Source organism: Hetaerina americana, unplaced genomic scaffold, assembly GCF_022747635.1.
Source record: "Hetaerina americana unplaced genomic scaffold, ioHetAmer1.1.p SCAF_2, whole genome shotgun sequence".
NCBI classification, from domain to species: domain Eukaryota; kingdom Metazoa; phylum Arthropoda; class Insecta; order Odonata; family Calopterygidae; genus Hetaerina; species Hetaerina americana.
This window is the reverse complement of record NW_027286763.1, coordinates 36,539,352-36,545,351: the sequence shown is the minus strand read 5'-3', so window position 1 is coordinate 36,545,351 and position 6,000 is coordinate 36,539,352. Positions and strand designations below refer to the sequence as shown.

Below are 6,000 nucleotides of genomic sequence, written 5' to 3'. Positions count from 1 at the left end.
TAATCTGTAAAATTTAGCATAAGTGGACACGGACAATACATTATATATATATATATATATATATATATATATATATATATATATATATATATATATATATATATATATATATATATATACATACATATACACACATACACATATATACACGTACAAATTAATATGCATAGTTTAATTTGTTGATAACCATTTTAAATTATAAAAATTTCGGAGTTCACCATTTAAAAAAATAATAATCACTGTCAAATGTAAAAAAATGCTACATATGCTGTCAGTCGTCGATCTTTAAATAACGTGTTCTACAATATTAGGGGAGTAAATACTATTATATTTTATGTTGAGCAAACACAAGGCGCAGTCATTTTTGCTTGTTCATGTGTAATTTCATTTAAAACTAAATTCTTTGGTAGCTCTCTGATTCAACGTAGGAAAAACCTGAATTTGATGATGAGCATGCTTTCTAATTCTTTGGCGAGAGTGTGGTTGGCGTACTTGAACGTGAAGAAACTGAAGCCAGAATTTTGGAATTTTCAGTGATGATTTTAGAATACTCTGTATTATTTTGTTATATGCATGCGTGTACTTTATATTTATATTTGTGTGAATCGTTCAACTTTAAGGAACTAGAGTCAAAAATTGCGGCGTGTTTAGAAATCATATCTTGCAAATGCTGATAGTATATGGGATCCTAATGAAGTTAAAAGGATTTCCGAATTAGATCGCTTACACCGTATAGGAGCAAAATTTGTGAAGCCTTGTTATAATAAAATGAGTAGCCTATCAAAAATGATCACAAGAGCTAGGTTGGAAAATACTCGCGTAGCGAAGGTGAAATTTCAGAACAAATCTCTTTCATAAATTGGAAGGGTGTGTCTTAATAGATAATGTTGAAAATGCATTATTAGCCACATCGTACTACGGTGGAAGAAATCATGTCTGTAAAATTCGGGAGACTTAAGTTCAGAAAATATGGATTTAAAATTTCATTTTCCCCACGAAAGATACGGTATCAGAATAAAATGTTTGTCCGACCACGCTAGAAGAGAAAGGTGTTCTGGGTCAGGGACAGTCTAGACTGTAATCACCCCCTGCCACACACCCTAGCGGTGGCTTGCAGGGTACTATTAAAATATCATATTTTAAAAAATGCTACGGGTTCAAACCACCTTATAATTCATGATTCTCTAGTAATCTCTCATGATGTGTAATCAAGTCTCCCAATGTTTATATAAGAATCAAACGCGGGCGGACACCACGTCAATTTGACGACTTCTGTCAACATCCTCGAACGTAATCTGTTTACAACACCATGTGACGGTGGTTTGTATTCTCTGCCATGGGTGTTCAGGTAGTGGTTCTCTGAAATATGATTAAGGGGCGGTTACGTTTACCAGAATTATGCTCGGGTGGATACCAGTGTATACTTCGTTTCCAAATTGCTTCCAATTGTTTGTCATTGTAGAGGATAACGAGCGAGGTGCGTGGCATATACATTCGCGGAGCATAGGCGGGCTAACAACGCCTCCTTGGAACAACCACGGTGCTGTCCCCTCTCCTCCACCGTCACCCCTCTCCCCGTCCGGGGTAGTTCGTCGCGCGCACTCGGGAGGCTGGAGGTTTTGAAAGGGGGGTTGTGACGGGCTGCGGGGGAGAGAGCCGCCCGTCCCCTTCCTCGGCCTGCTATTTCGGGCCGCTAAAGGGCGCTTCACTCGCTTCGCTGGGGAGGTGCGATGCGGTGCGGGGGGATAGTAGTGGGGGAAGATGAAGAATAAGGAGATTAGATGGCGCCCCAGCATCCACCCTCTGAGTCCCTTAACCCACAGCTACGGATGAGGGAGATCACTTTAGTGTATCGATGCGTGGAAGTGTTTTTTATTCCTGCCTCGCCATAATATCGAGATCAAGGATGAGATGTTGACATCACGAGTCTTAATCCACGTAATGGGATCCGCGTGACCTTACGAAGGCTACCGTGCCGTTGCACCAGTTTTAACGAAGTTGCGAATAAGAAAAAGCGGAAAATTGAAAAAAAATATTTTTATTTAAGGTCTTGAGACAAATAAATATTTGATATTGAGTACCGTTGGTTAGAGCTTAAGTGTGTCTGATCCATTCCCAGCCTGTGATAAACGAATTCGATAGCCGGTTGTTTATTTTCTTAGCTTTGAAAGTTAGTTTTAAATGGAGTCGAGCGCGTATGTTAGTATCCAACTTTCATTTAATTCGATGTCCTTCTAACTTTCGTTGGCTAATGATTGAAATGAATTTGTTTCATATACGATCAACTCACCGTCTTCAAATTCTCGAACGAATTGATTGCTAGTTAATTATCGTAAGCCTGAGAACGTAGTATCTCATGAGACCCATGAGATACGTTCACAATATTCAGGATACTGGTATTTTTTATGTAATTTAAGCCACAAAAGAACATAACTGTATTGAATCTAAAGCACCAAATTAACGCTTTCATTTCGGCTCTATTAATAAACATGTTTAGATTCTAGTCTGAATTACAAAATCCATGTAAACGTGTAATTACCACTCAGTGAATGTGCCCTTGCAAAAATATAAAAATGTAGGCATAGCTTATATCACGGGCACTTAATTATTAATCGTATTAAGCCGTGTTAAATTTCAGATATTTATATTTGTTAAAGATTTATCGTTAAATGAGAACAATGTCTTACAATATTTTAGTTAGCCAGGAAGTGAGTTCGAGGTTCGAGAGGCTAAGACTACATGTGCAGGATTCAATGACTGTCCAGTTGCAGTTGTGGCACATTTTTGGAACGGAAGGGTGAAATCGAATGTAGTGTTTAGGGTGGTCGATTTATTAATGTGAAACATTCTGATAGTTATGGTGAACAGCCTGTGGACATACAGGGTTCGTCCGGAAAATAAGTGTACTGAGCTCAGGAAAAAAAATTTATTACACTTTTACATATCTTAAGCTAATATTCCTCAAAATAGGACCCTTGTGAGTCGATACACTTGTTCCAGCGGCGTTCCCATTCCTGGAACGCTCCCGCGAAGGCATCATCGGGAACCTCTCGAAGACACGTCGTCACGGCCTCTTTGACGGCGTCCAAAGTCCCGTATCGCGTTCCTTTCAAACTCCTCTTTATCTTCGGGAACAGAAAGAAGTCCGGTGGTGCCAAGTCCGGGCTGTAGGGCGGGTGCGGCAGCGTTGTCACGCCGTGCTTGGCCAAGAAGTCCGACACGACAAGCGCGGTGTGAGACGGCGCATTGTCGTGATGCAGCCGCCAGATGTTTTTGATCGCTAATAATCTCGTGCACTATTGTTTTTGGCACATTACACTGCTCTGCTATCATCCGAACACTAAGACGACGATCAGAGTTCTGTACATCGCGAACTTTTCGCACATTTTCGTCGGTGAGTGTCGTTGATGGGCGTCCAGGCCGTGGTTCGTCGTCGACCTCTTCTCTGCCCTCCACGAACATCTTGTGCCACCGAAAGATCATGTTTCTGGACATGGCTGACTCCCCGTAAGCCTGGTTAATCATACCGACAGTTTCGGTAGACGATTTCCCAAGCTTTACCGCAAATTTGATGGAATAACGCTGCTCCAAAAACTTCGGCATCGCGTTCCGTGACGTGGGTCTAGCGTGGAGGTTCGCGTTAACAGAGCTCTTCACTACACCACAGCTCAGAGCCGACTGCCTTTTTCAGCGTCGCTTGCCAACATACCCCCCTCCAATCGCAGCCCGTCAGAGCGGTGCTGGGCGCGCCTGGAGCGGCGGGAAAAAGTCAGTACACTTATTTTCCGGACGAACCCTGTAATTTTAATAGTTGAGACCACAAGGTGACTTTGTTAGGCATCGAGCCTCTTCAGCTTTGTATTATATTCGCTGGTATGATACCATATATAGTATAGTTAATGGATACGTATGTATATTTTAATGCGCCATTCATTTCGATCTGCAATCTGTTGCTTTTACTTTCGTGATAGAGGACACGCAATAACAGTAATCATAATGAGAAAGTATTTGGATTTTGGTTAACTTAGTTCTAACTTTGAAGCTAGTGGTTGATGTTAAATTAATATAAGCATTTCATAAATTTTTGTTACAGTATATACCATACCGACTTTCTTGTTCTGAATTATATTTACCATCGAGAAAACAGAATTCACGGTCGAAATTTTGTCCATGTTTAAACTTAAACGTAACGTAGTACATGGTGGTCATTGAAGGCTTTAATTTTTTGGTTTCTCTTTGTCGCAATTGTGCATAAATCGCGAAATAGTCGGTGAGAAAACAAAAAAATCCTTGCCAACGGTTGCACGGTGAGGAAAAGCGGAAAATGGGGTAAAAGTTGGGGATCAATCCTTCGAAAATTCGGGAAAAAATGGGAAAAGGGTATGTTTTTTTCTAGTTGGGAAAGAATTTGCGGATGGAAAATATGAAATTGAAATCAGGAGTGCTTAACGATAATGACATATTTATGGGATAATTTCTTGTTTTCCATTCCCCATGCGCAAAAATCCGAAACTATCGCTGGACTGACATCGGTGATTTCAATGGCATTTGAAGTTTTGATCAACGAAAAAACACCCAATAAGAATCCAAGGGAGCTGAAGAATCGGGGAAAGGTTCGCCGTGTTAATCGAAAAAATTGGACAATATTTGGTAATGTTAATCTCGAAATGGAGGGGTCTCATTATCAATGAATAAAAGTCGACGGTGTGTGGAACAATATGCACCCTGTATTAATGCTTTCAATTGGGTGAGGAAACACAGTACTAGTCAGGAACTCGTCAGTTGGTTTTGAGAGACGCGTTCTCGCACTTCTAGCATTGCTTTCGCTCTAGCACTTAATCCTTTCGGAGCGTTGCATGCAGATGGGCCATGTTATTGGAGCAGGTAACCTAAGCTCCGAGAATATGGCGGACCCACAAGGGAAGTGCCCGAATTCTACACCTATGATTTTACATGTATATTTAATGTTTTCTGTATTTGAGAACCAGAGTCGTTGACCGAAGTGTGGAATCAAAAGGAGAAATAAGTATTGGTCTAATATATCTACTTATTTATTTAATAATAAATTAATTCAGGTGTATGACCAATGTGAACGTGTGATGAGAAAATAATAATTACTTTGAATCGCCTTTCGGAATCGTTCGGAGGGTCAATTATTTCAGCTCTGTACTTATTGTGTAAGCCAGTTGTTTATTTTTCATCATATCTGTCCTTTCAATTTTCATTTTCTAATTCGTAGGTTGAAAATATTAAATGAAAAACAAGCCTGGGATTACTATTCTTGACAAAGTGTATTAATCCGATTCCTGACATTTGTTGAGGTCAATGAGGGGGCTTGTCTACCATATTCTGATAGAGTTATCACTGATGAAGGGTTTCTACGTCTTCCTTAGTTTGATATAACTTAGAAAATTGTTTAATTTCAACATTTGATTGATAGAACTTATTGAAGCAAGGAGAAGGATACCTACGTATAAAACATATCTTCTGCGCTTACCTGACTTCAGCCATATGCACCGGAGGATGCACACCAGAATTTTGTATGCTACTGACATTACAGTGATGTTCTTAAAGGCACCCCTGGAATTGTAACTTAGGAATCGAAACCATGTGGTTATTCCGCCATTTTCGTCATTGGCGTTTTGGAATCAGCCTCCCAGTAGTAACCCGAGCTTGCCAAAACCCTTGGAGTGGCGTCTTATTCTTCCCTTTCTGGTGGCCATTCGTTAATCAAAACGAAACTGTGGGTATTTTGTTTTCGAGCATTGAGTTCACACGCTTAGAACCGCATATCTACTCCTCTTGGGTTGGATTCATGTTCCTCTGGCATATACTTATCGATTACACTCAAAATACTCGCTGTTTTGGCAAGAACACGAGAAAGATTAAGTTTTTTACCTCCGAATGGCTCTGGTTTTGCCAAGGTTTTGTTTTTCTTTTCGTGCCGAATGTGTAGAAATACCATTAGGGCTAATTTTCGTAAAGATAGAGGACACACAA

The 6,000-nt window shown here is 40.2% G+C and overlaps 1 protein-coding gene across 1 annotated transcript in view; it reads left to right on the top strand.

Moving 5' to 3' along the window:
- The window catches only part of Hers (Histone gene-specific Epigenetic Repressor in late S phase), a 495,187-nt gene that overhangs the window by 288,338 nt on the left and 200,849 nt on the right, over window positions 1-6,000 (top strand). The gene's annotated exons all lie outside the window — the stretch shown is intronic.